This window comes from Benincasa hispida, chromosome 2 (assembly GCF_027475165.1).
Source record: "Benincasa hispida cultivar pf3 chromosome 2, pf3_genome.v1.1, whole genome shotgun sequence".
Lineage (NCBI taxonomy): Eukaryota > Viridiplantae > Streptophyta > Magnoliopsida > Cucurbitales > Cucurbitaceae > Benincasa > Benincasa hispida.
The window spans coordinates 15,937,361-15,951,084 of NC_143479.1; the positions used below are offsets into that span (position 1 = coordinate 15,937,361).

General features: G+C 32.1%; 1 pseudogene; it reads right to left on the reverse strand.

Annotated features, from left to right (window-relative positions):
• Positions 1–1,261: 1,261 nt before the first annotated feature.
• LOC150037679 (uncharacterized) lies at positions 1,262–2,114 on the reverse strand (annotated as a pseudogene).
• Between the last annotated feature and the right edge of the window lie 11,610 nt (positions 2,115–13,724).

The window sequence follows — 13,724 nt, forward strand, 5'->3', positions numbered from 1 at the left end:
TTTGGTATTTATGAGCTTCAGGATGAAGAACTTTTCTCTCAAATGATTGCAATGATGGGAAGTCATTAAATCTCTGTCTGATGCGAGGATTAATGGTCACCGAAAAGTTGAATGTACTTGCTACAGTGTGTCGTTAACGACTTGTCAACTAAATTCGGATTCGACCATCTTCAACTTTCTGTCCCATCATGATTTATTAAGCTTTCACCTTGATACGCTGTCTTTATATGGCCACCTTTTTTAGCAGATCTTCGTGAGCGCATACGATCACATAGCTTTGTGGTCGTAATCTTCTAATGCACTTGGGTGTCGAATTTCTTGGATCGCAAATTGCTTTGCGCCAACGCATTTTCCTGCACAAAATAAGTAAATTAGTTGCTTTAATGCGATGGGCGCATGCGATCGCAATATTCTTACTTAATGCTTTTGGACACAATTTTGCATGTTTTTATTGTCGTAATCCTACATTGTTTTATATCTTTGCGTTGTAATAACGTGCATTTCTATCTGTTATCATCTTATACCTAAAATGAAAGGCTTATTGAGCGGAGTTGTTGAGCCACCCTCACCCATGTAGATTAAAGGATAATTCTGAATAAACAGGAGTTCATAATTAGTTCAAGATTGAGATCGAGTTACCTTAGGTCATCAGATTGAAATGGTCAGTTTTAACAGTAAATGACGTTATAAAAAATAGTAACTATTTCGTGGTCCAATCTTATACAAACATATTTTGCATAGGATGCCTCCACTTGCATGTCTCTATATGAACGATTTAGGGATCATATCATTTATGTCAAATATAAAGCGGGCCGCATCCATAGTGTCTCCAAGATAAGGTACCAAATCTTATCCTTATACTTATAGACAGTTTTGGCTATATATCCAAACCTAATCCTTATTTATGTTTCCACTAAGGTCTAAGTATTCATACTGTAGCCAAGGGTTCGTTTAGTTTATTGGATTTAGGCTTTACAAGTGCAATTTACATATTCAATAACAGTTTTATTGAATATACCATAATAACAACTTTATTACTAATAGAATATGTTTAGTTTTACAAACTGTGTGTTTAAGGACATACAACCAACAATCACGGCTATATCTGTCTATATGAGATAGACAGTGATAGAGGATTGAGATAGACAGTGATAAAGGGTTGAGATAGACAACTCAAGAACAAAATAAATTGAAAAATATCATTCATAAACTCTAGTGTCAATCCACATGTCTATACATATATTACAATGAAAAATAATGATTAAGTCATTTGCTTAACCGATTCAAGTGTGCAAGTCCTATTATTTTGACCTTTACGATTACAATGAGTACATTTGGATTAACTTTTAAATTCACCTACAGATGGAATTCTTTGTTTTTTAGGTCTTCCAACTTGACGTTTAACAATAGGAGGTAATATTTTCATGACATCATATTCAACTCTCCAATCCAAAGAAACTTCAATAGGTTGAACACAACCACTGTATGTTGTTGATAATGTTCTTCTATAATAAAAGTTAGCTACAAATGAATAGGTATCTAAATTAAGCATTTGGAGAACGACAAGTGCATGTGCACATGGAATTTCCTCAAAATCTCATACTCGATAACTGCAAGATCCCAAGTCTAGCTTCACAATGAACTATTTATGTCCATCCATTATCTCGTATTCAATGTTGCTAATGGGATCAACCTAATAGATAAATACGAGAAAGTAATCAGTATCAACAAATAGAATATTATCATTGTCTATTTGAGATAAACAAAGATAGATAGAAAATAAGAAAAAGATAGAATTCTTACCAAGAAACTTCTTGACTTTTCGTATTCTCATCGTAATATGTTCTCAGCCCAAAAAGTCAAAAGAGTTTTCATTGCAAAAACAGTTTTACTTGATCATAAAACCACTTTTGCAATATATCTCTAATTGAACTAAGCATGCTAGCCACGAATAATTCTCTAGCACTTTTAAAATCTAAGGTTATACTTTATGCAACATTCGATGTCATCATTCCATACCTTCTTCTTCGTGAATATGCCCGAGACCAGTTCTCAAATCCAACACTACTAAGATAACTTCTAATATTTAGACAGATTGACTCCATGAATCTCATGTGGTACTCAAAGTCAATAGTAGTGTAGGCATTAGCACGACTAAAGAAATAATTATCAAGCAATAGAACCTTAAAATGAAGGTTCAAGTTTCTTAAGAGATGTTCTATGCAAACACAACACTCAACATTAACAAACACTCTTAAAACTTCTTTTAGGAATGCTAAGATGCCTATCAGAATCAATGACTAGATTCTCTCATTTCCCAAAACTACTTTGTAAAACTGCTTCGTAAGTTTTCAAAAAACCATGTCCATTATGTGTCATTTTCATAATTTATGATAGCAAATGCAAGGGGAAAGATTTAATTGACTATCTACTGATGAAGTTGTTAACAACATGCCATCAAACTTACACTTAAAAAATGCACCATCAACAGATATGATAGGTCTATAATACTTCCACCCCTTGATCGATGCACCAAAAGTCATGAAGCAAAACTTAAAATGACCACTATCATCCATTTCTAAAGTGGTGTAGGTACCTATAAAAATACATAAAAACATTTCTATCAGCGTAAATAGTAACAAAACTGTATAGATGGACGGTGATAGATGTCTATGTTGTCTATCTAGACAATGATAGACAACTATCGGATAGACAGGGATAATTGTCTATCACTATCTATCGTACATTTGCTATGCAAAATGGATCATACCTGGATTTATTTTATTCAACTTTTCAAAAAATCTTGGAATCAAGGTGCATGATTCAACTACATCTCCTTTTAACATATTTACTATGTGTTCTTTTGCCCTCCAAGCTTTTTGATAACTTATATTAACTCCAAGTTTTGCACGAGCTTTATGGATAATGTCTCTAGGAATTAATTGATCAGTAGACATGAAACTAAAATCATCTATCAAGCAATTGTCAATTACTGATGAAGAAGCTTGCCTATGACAACTCTGAGTTGTGTTCAATGCATATTCTCATAAACGTACTTTCTAAATATCCACAACTCACTGTTCTTATACCAAGATGCCCTAACATACCATTTTCAGCCTTCTTGCAAACATTTAAACTCAACAGACTTCGAATTTGATGTTGTAGTCCTAAATTGAAAATTATGCTTTACTACATTTATGTAAAAACACTTTAAAAGTACTTCTTTTACTTTCAAATACACTTTTTATCTTCAAATCACCATAAAAAAATATCTCTTATAATTTCATCATTTGAAGAAGAAAAAGAACCTAAATATAACATTCTATCACCATTTTCACCTACACTACTAATAGCAGTAGAAGACCCTTCTAAAGAACAAACACTTACATGAGCAACTAATGGATGTCTACTGATTGCATCTTTAGCCAAAGTTAGATACCAGAAAACAACTTTGTCCTTTTTTATTGGAACCACAGTTTGAATACTATTTTCACCAAAACCCAATAAAACTGACAAATCTACCAACCCATTCAATTGAATATCTTTATATATTAAACCAACTAAATCATTAAAGTCATACATATTGGGGTTAATGCCCTAAATCTCGTAGGGTTCTATAGTTTGTAAATATTATACGAACAAACTCTTATGTGATTAATAATATAAGATATTTTATTCATTTTGTCTATGAAATATGTGATATTTTAGTTGCATTAACCATAAACCAATAAACTAAGATCCAAGGATATCATTGTAACTTAAATATGCATATGGAGACATACATGGATCATGTTTAAGTGATAATCTAAATGGTCTATAGTAGATGGATAAGGTTAGGTACCTTATTCTGGTGACACTACGAGTATGACCCACTTTGTAGGTGTTACAATCGTTGTAAAGTGCTACAAATGATCTGATTCTGATCATTCATGTATTAGACATGCGAGCGGGGATATTCTTGTTGGGATTGGTGTCCTAATTCTTTCGGAGTCTCGTTGTTTATAATTATACACAATGTTTTATGAATAAAATAACTGTTATTTCGTTCTGGCATTTACTTATGTAAAATTAAGCATATATATGTGATATACAAGTGAATCATGCCTTAAGTGATAATCTAAATAGGTCTGTAGTTTAAGGATTAAGGTGGGATACCTGATCCTTGTGACACTACGGATACGGCCCGCTTTGTAGAGGTTTACAAGTGTTGTAAACTACTACAGATGGTAGATCCTGACCATTCATATGAAAACATGCGAGCGGGGGTGTCATATACAAAGAGTTTGTATAAGACCAGACCACGAGATGACTAGACTCTGTATATAACGTCGTTGATACTGGAGACTTACATCTCACCTAAACGACCATAAGTGACACGATCTCAATCCTGAGTGTTTTGGAAACTGCTGCCTTTGAGGGCGTTCCTTTGATTGGTATGGGTGAGGGTGGCCAGATTGTCAACTCAACATGGCTACCTTTTTGGGGACTTGTCTAATTTGGGAGCTGGGAACTCACTTACATAAGATGGAATTCACTCCTTCCCCGAAGCAGGGGTAAGTAGATAGACTGCTATTTTAAGGGTTGATTCCAAGGCTTGAACATAGCGGCCACAACTTCTCTTTGGAGGAGAGGACTCGGTCATAGTAGGATTATGACTTATGTTCATTAGAGGATTCAATGGTACTTAAGGAGTTAGATGTAACTATAGGGGCATAACGGTTATTGGTCGAGTTGTACTTACGAGCGATCTGTGAAGGGTTGTTACACTGTTGATTGGTTAAGATGGATACATAATATATCTGTGATAAGGAGAGTTCAATTGTTGGTTTTTGGTAGAATGTCTGGCAGTTAACGAATGGTGGATCCCGTGACTAAAGAGTTTAGTCAGTTATTCACGTATCGTTAGAACTTCGAGCTACACCATAAGGTCCCCTTTGTAGCTCAATGGATTCAAGTTGAGGATCAGTTTTTGGTGTTGATTTGAAATATTCAAATTGACAAGAGGTAATTCGATTATATATGATATGATCGGTATGGTGTATAAGATCATCAAGTGGAGGATTAATGTAAATGAGATTTTCATTAAGTGCCATGGAATAGAAAAAGAGTTATGATTTATATGTTTCATGAGATGAAATATTAAAACTATAGGTTATAAATATATTATGGTAAGTTAGTTATTGGATAATTATATATTTTTCTCTAATAACCAATTGAGTAGGAGGTTATTGGTGGTTTCAGGTAACCGTGAGTCAAAGAAAAAATGTTTTCCTAATTTAAGTAATGATGATTTGAGATTTTTCCAATCTCGAAAAATTACTCATGGAGAAGTTGTCAAATAAATCAGATTCACTAAGTGTCAGCTTGGAGTTAGCTAAATGATCGTGGAGTGTTAGTACATGATAAACACTCAGCTAGACGATGAGTTTAACAATCGCATAGCTTTTGCTAGACAATCGCATAGCTTTTCCTAAATGATTGGGCATCGACCTATACGATAGGTTGTTCCATCTCCACTTGCTCAATCGTTTTACAATTGTGGTTTCCCCAGTTTTCTGCCTCAAACCAAGTCCACACAGAGCCCACCCTTTGGATTCTCACACCGAGAATACAAAAGTAACCTTCTTGGTGGTGTCATACTCAACTCGATGTCGTCGAGGTTCTGTGGAGGCCATTCACGGTGTTTGGGGTGTTCGTGACCTTGACAATCACTTAGTTGAAGTGCGAGGTGTTCGTGCAGTGTAGCGTCGTGTTGGACGAACGTTTGTGTGTTGTTGTGTTACTGTGATCTAGCGTTCGTGATCAAGGAACATGAAGATGAGTCTAGAAAGGTTAGTTGATTCATCCCTTGATCTGTAGTAAAGCATACTGTAATTTCTATTTTCTGCATAATCGCATGTTTCCGTTAGTGATTGTAATTGTAAAGTTCATATACGATTTAAATTTGGAAAGATTCTTCCGCTTCTCATGGAAATCCTCGTGTTCGATTTCCTTCAATTCTATACAAAGGAGTTTGTATAAGATTAGACCACGGAATGTTTAGTCTCATTATATAACTGAAGGAGCTCTAAATCTAGAGAACCAATGAGCGGAAGCAGATCGTTCCAAATCTCATTGTGAAAAAACATAAACATTTACAATTAAATAGAATAGTTATGCATCAAAGGATAAATTACAACATGCTTTGAAGAAAAAAAAACAAAAGGATCGAGTAAGACAATACCTTTGAAGAACCATTTCTTCACGTATTTCCTCAATCGATTATCAATGTGCCAACAACACAAATGTATAGTCAACTCGATGACAATCGTTTACTCTCTCGAATAGTAATCTGATTACTTTTTGGTCGTGTAGCGTGTGAAATGACAAAATGAAAACGATTTTCAACTTTATCCCACAGTTAGCCCTAAACCATGCATAACCAACCACTAAGTCAGTTATTGGAAAAAAAAAAAAAAACTAAAATCAATTATCTCATAATTAATTTATTATAAATAAATATAATAACAAATTTATCATATTATATTTATAACCTAAAGTTTTAATATCACATCATATGCAACATATAAACCATAGTTCTTTTTCTCCTTTATAGCATTTAATATAAATCATATTTATATTAGTTCCTCCAATCAATTAATGTATCAAATATATCGAATCAATTATATCACATATAATTGAATCAATTTAATTATATCATATATAATCAAATTCCCTCTAGTTAATTTGAACATTTCAAACTAACCCAAAAACTGATTCTCAACATAAATCCATTGAGCTACCAAGGGGACCTCATGACCTGTAGCTTGAAACTCCAACGGTACGTGAATAACTGACTAAACTTTTTAATCATGATATCCACCATCCGTTAACTTTCGGGCACTCCACTAAAGACCGACAGTTCCATCTTTACACTACATATATATTTCTGTGTCCATCGGATATAACCAATCAACAATACGATGGCCCTTCATAAATTGCTCGTAAGTACAGTTGGGCCAATTTGTCATTTTTCCCCTGTAGTTACATCTAACTTCTTAAGTACCACCGATCCCTCTAATGAACAATACATCATAGTCCCACTATGACTAAACCCTTCTCGGGCTAAGGGAAGTTGTGGTGCCACATTGTTCAAGCCCCGGAATCGACCCTTAAGGTAATAATTTATCTACTTACCCTTGCTTCGGGGAAGGAGTGAATTCTGTCTTGTGTAGCTGAGTTCCCAGCTCTCTAGTTAGAGGAATCCCCAAAGTGGTAGGTTTGAGTCGACGATCTGGCCACACGCACCTATGCAAATAAAAGGACTGTCCTCATAGACAGAAGTTCACAACTCATTTAGGATTAAGGTCATGTTACCTATGGTCATCCTAGTCAAATGAAAATCTTAGTCATGAACGACGTTATATAACGAGACTAAACATTTCGTGATTCGGTCTTATACAAACTCATTTGTGTAGAGCATCCCCGCTCACATGTCTAATACATGAATGATTAGGATCAAACCATTTGTAGCACTTTACAACATTTGTAACACCTACAAAACGGGTCACACTTGTAATGTCATAAGGATAAGATTTCTCTCCTTTATCCATATACTACAGACCATTTAGGTTATCACTTAAAGCACGATCCAGTTGTATGTCTCCATATACATGCTTAAGTTACAACGATAACCATGGATCTTAGTTTATTGATTTGTGGTTCATGCAACTAAAATATCTCATATTTCATAGACTGAAGTGAATAAAATATCTCATATTATATATCATAAAACTGTTTGTTCATATATATTTTTACAAACTATAGGACCCTACGAGATTTAAGGCATCAGCCTCAACAATAACACCATTCATAATAGAGACTTACATTTCACCAGGATGACAATAGGTAACATGACCTGAATCATGAGTGAGTTGTGAACTCTTGCCTATGAGGGCGGTCCTTTGATTTGTATGGGTGAGAGTGGCCAGATCGTCGACTCAACAAACCTACCATTTTGGGGAGTTGGGAACACAAATACACAAGATGAAATTCACTCATTCCCCAAAGTAGGAGTAAGTAGATAAATTGCTCCCTTAAGGGCTGATTCCGAGTCTTGAACAATGTGGCGCCATACCTTCTCCTGGCCCGAGATGGGTTTAGTCATAGTAGGACTATAATCTATTGTTCATTAGAGGGATCAGTGGTACCTAAGGAGTTAGATGTAACTATAAGGGCAAAACAATAATTTGGCCTAGTTAAACTTACGAGCAATTTGTGAAGGGTCATTGTACTGTTGATTGGTTATATCCAATTGACACAAAAATATATCCATAGTGCGAATAGTGTAGCAGTTGGTCTTTAGTGGAGTGCTTGGCAATTAATGAATGGTGAATAATGTAATTAAAGAGTTTAATTAATTATTCATGTACCATTGGAGCTTCAAACTATAAGTCCATAAGGTCCCCTTGGTAGCTCAAAGGGATTTAGTTGAGAATCAATTTTTTGGTTAATTTGAATTGTTCAAATTAAATTGTTTCAATTATATATGATAAAATTGTCATAATGTTTTTGATACATTATAGTTTAATAGGAGGAAATAAATATTTGAATTTGATTCAAATATATTATCTATGAATATGATTTATAGTTGTTAAATTTAATATAAATGTGATTTGTATTAAATGTCATAAAATAGAGAAAATAAGCTATAGTTTATATTGTATGTGATACAATATTAAAACTACAGGTTATATGTTATATTTGATATAACATATAATTTAATATAAATATAATATGATAAGTTAGTTATCATATTTATTCATATTATTTTATTATTATTTGAATAATAAATTCCTCATCTTTTCTCTCCAACCACCTTAGTGGGTGGTTATTAATTTTATGGCAAAAGGAATAGAGAAAAATTATGTTTTTCTTCTTCCTTGGACGATTTGCAATTTACTGAACGATTGAGAAAACTTCTATGTTCTTGTTTATGAGAGATTTCTCAATCTTCTTCTTCCTCCACCCAAACTATCCCTCCTAACCAAAATAGTCAGAGCCCACTACCCTTGGGTTCTCACCTCGAAAATATCAAGGTCTCTTTGTGGTAATGTTTAGGTTACTGTTCAAGGATTCTTAAAGAAGGTCTTCAAGAAGTTGCTGGTATGTGATTGTTCGAAGGATACGTGAAGAAAAGGTTCTTTAAAGGTAATGTATCTTGAACTATTTTCTATAAAAAGCACGTTGTAGTTTATTTTGAATGCATATATCTTGTATGTTTACTGTAAATTTAGTTTTCAATAATTAATAGAATTTGGTCGATCTGCTTCCGCTCAAGGATCTCCTCAAACGAGTTTCTTCAATACAGTCATCTACTAAAATTACACCAACCTTATAAATCTCATGTAGTGATAATCATTCCATTGTCCTCCATAATTTTTTTTTTTTTTTAAAAAAACAACTATAGGAATAATCATGATATTCAACAAAATGAAAAAAAGATTATATGAGAAACTCATGAAAATATCACTAAGATTTGTAAGAAACCTACAATGAAAATATCCAATAGTGATAAGATAGAAATAGAGTTATATATTTGTCTATAAGTGATATACAAAGATAAAACTCTATCAGTTTTTAGACAAAGATATAACTCTATCAGTGTCTATCATATAGACAGTGATAAAGTTCTATCTCTGTCTATCATTGATAGACAAACATAATGATAGACAAAGATAAAGTTCCATCTCTATCTATCAGAGATAGTCAAAGATCGACATCTATCACTATCTATCTGTGATAGTCAAAGATAAAGTTCTATCTCTATCTATCACCAATACACTCAATCACAATGATGAGTGATAGACAATGATAATGTCGTTGTCTATCAATTAATAGTTCTACCTCACTAATACAATACAATGCAAAGTAGTAAATTAAATTAAAAACAAAACAAAGAAAAAAAAAAGAAAGAGATAGAGATAGACAAAGAAAGGCATCTATCTCTATCTATCTGTGATAGTCAAAGATAGAGTATCTGTCTATCTGTGATATTCAGAGATAGAGTATCTGTCTATCATTGACAGACAAAAATAGACTTCTATATCTATCTATTAATCTGACTATTTGGTAAACCTTTGAATTCGTCAACTAAATATTAAATGAAGATTTAGAGGTAGTTTTGGGTTGAAGCAAGCCAAAACAAATTGCAAATTGTTGTTTGTTTGTTTGTATTTTTTGCGAATTTTTATAAATATATCATGTGCCTATTAATTAAAAAATGATTTACTCATAAGATTCTGGTGTTGATTGGAACGAAGAGTTCATGTAATTTGCGTTATAGATGTGTATATCTTCTTTCTTGTAACAGTTGAATAAGATGTGGATCGTGTCCAAAATTTTAAAAATTGGATCTTCCAACCATCTAAGCTATTACAAATCAAGGATAGAGAGAGATAGAGCACTATATCTGTCTATTTGAGATAGAGAGAGATAGAGAACTATATCTGTATATTTGAGATACACAAATAATAATACAATACATCATCAAAATTACGCAGTTTCGGTAATGTATTTTACGATTTTATGAGAAACAATTATTTTCCGTTCCCGGGGAATTATGGAAAATATTTTAAACATGATCAACAAAGACATTACCATCGTACATTCACAAGACATTACCAGACAACAAAATGTGAAGAAGAAGAAGAATAAGGAAAAGAAACAGAGTCACAAAATCCGAAAGAAAAAAAAAACCTAAGAAAGTGATATGTAAAGGAAGGAGAAGAATAAGGAGGAGAAGAAGAACTCTACCCGAAATCACGAAGAATGATGAAAATCTCTGAAGAAAAAGTAGAAAAACGATGAAATCAATCAATAAAGAAGAACAAATCGGCGAGGAATTGAAGAAATTGTGAAATAAAGAAGAAGAAGAAGAAGAAGAAGAAGAAGAAGAAGAAGAAGAAGAAGAAGAAGGGGAAATCGAAGAGAAAAATCGCGAGGGTAGATTTGGAATTTTATAAAAATTTCCGTTGATATTGTTTTTTTGCTATAGTATGTAAATAGTTTGTAGTTTTTTCCATTATTGATAATTTTTCTTATTAATATTTATTATATTTATGGTTTCAGTTGGGTAATAGACTTAGAGTCTGAATATGTGTTTGACAAACAACTCGAATTTTGTTTTTGAAAACTATTTTCAAATTCTATGATCCATTACTAATTTTGAAAATAACACTTTTATGTTTTCATTGTATCTATATTTAAATTTAAAAATTTAAAGTGTACAATAAATAAAGATTAAAAAAACATTTAAAAATACAATATATCATGTTATAAACTCAAGTCATTTTTTTAAAAAAATATATAATATGTATTAGATAATGTATTATAAATTATATAATGTTACAAAATAATAGTTATATATTTTGTTAACATAAATTGTATTCATAAATAAATTAATAATAGTTCATTGTCAGCCAAATAATAGTGGTTGACTACTACTAATTTTATGATTTATAAATGCTACCAGACACATATATGAAAACGTGAAATACAACTTTATTTTCATGAATTATTTTACCTTCGTTTTGTTTCATTTTATTTTTAGTTTTTGTTTTTGAAAATTAAGCCTATGGACATTACTTTCACCTCCAAATTTTTTCTTTTGTCATCTACTTTTCACCAATGGTCTAAAAACCAATCCAAATTTTGAGAACTAAAAAAGTAGCTTTCAAAAAGTTGTTTTTGTGTTTTGGAATTTGGTTAAGAATTCAACCATTGTACTTAGAAAAAATAAAAATGTAAATTATTATAAGAAATGTGGATGAAATAGGTTAAACTTTTTAAGAACAAAAACAAAAAACCAAATAGTTACCAAACGAGATCTTTGTTTTCAACCTCTACCGAGTAGGCCTTTAAAAATTAGATCTCAATTTAAATAATTGTTCTAATTAGTCTATTCAAATATCAAAGATAAAAATATTTCAATTTAAATAATTATTCATATATGATAATTTTATAATCTATAATTTTAAATTTTTTAAGGAAAAAAAAACTTTAATCTCTAATGTGTTTGCTCCCAACTTGAAGTTAGTGGAGTGGGCTATTATTGCTCATTCCATGTTTGGGGCTTCAAATATAACAATGATGTTTAAGATTATTATAACCTACAATTACAATTAGCTATAGTAATATTATAATAATCAACTATAATAAACTATAATAAACTATAATAACCAAATAGCGCCTCAAACTCCTCTAAATCTTTAAAAAGTGAGCAGGTTAGAAAATACTTTTTTTTAATTTTAATTTTTTTTTACATTTGTGTCCATTCTTTAAATTACTAGTTTACACAATATGTCATTAAATATTATTTATAAATATTTTTTTTACAATAGGGTGGAGGAGTAAAATCTCTTACTTCGAGATTGATAGATAAATACTATGTCGGTTGAGCTATGCTCGTTTTGACAATTAATTAATGATAGTTATCAATCTAATATATAATTAATTAATTATTAATTATCAATAATAAGTATAAAAGGAACTCAAACGTGTTGGAATGTATAAAGCTTCTCCTACTTTAATATATTGTTTCCTTTAATTTAATTTTAAATTGGAAATTTAATAGTTTTATAATTCAAAAAGTTATGCACCAAAAACCTAAAGCTTCATTCTTTTTTTCCCTCTCTCATTGTTCTTTTAATCTCTTCAATCCTCAAAACATCTAAAGATGTTCGTACATTCAATTTGCGATGTGCATGTCTATATATATAATATCAAGATGGGGAGACCCATAGTTTTTGATTGATAGTTTAAGAACAATAAAATGGATTGGGTCAAAAGGAACATAACTCAATTGACACTTGTACGTGGTAGTGACCAAAAGATCTATGGTTTGAATCTTCTACTCCATAACTAAAAATTGGTATAATCTAAATTGATAAAACGTTTTAAAAATATGCAATAATATGTGTTGGAGACTAAAGAGATTTGTGGATAGAACCTCCAACCTTATTATTGGCTACCATTTCCATAAGAGCACATGCAACTTTATATGTTGTGGACGACAAAGCACCACTTGCTGATGCGCTCCCCATATTTCGAGCGGGTCTTATTTCTTTTTCCCTATCATTAGTCATTAAGGTAGGGTGCCTAATTGGATTTACTTGTTCATTGGGTCTATTTATCTAGAGGCTATTTTTTATGGACTCACTCTCGGTTTGTAGGGTAGGATCTCAACATTTATAAGAGGATGATGAGGATTGAGGGATCCATTCGGTTGTTTTCCCCTTGTTCTCTTAATCTTCCATGAAAGGTTCTTTCAATCTTTGGATACAAAAGGAATTCAAGCTTCGAAAATTCGTTCATACACAATCCACCAACACTTGCAAGAATTAAAACCATTGTATCAACTTCTGTTTAGCATCGATTTACTCGACAATAGATGTATTGATGAAAAATTAAATTGTTCTTTGGCAACCATACAAAAAACTTGTTGCCTAGTTAAATGCTTGATATATATTTTTTTAAGAATAGGTGATATTATTATACAACAAAAAGGAGGATCCCACACTCGAGATCAAGGCATCAAAGCAACAAAGCACAAGCAAAAACAGGGCAACAAAACCAAAACAAAGCCAACAGGATAAGACCAGAACAAAACCAACACATAGACGCAAACTCGCAAACTACCAGGAAGAAAGGGAAAGAAAAGAACCCAAAACCCCATAAACTAGGGT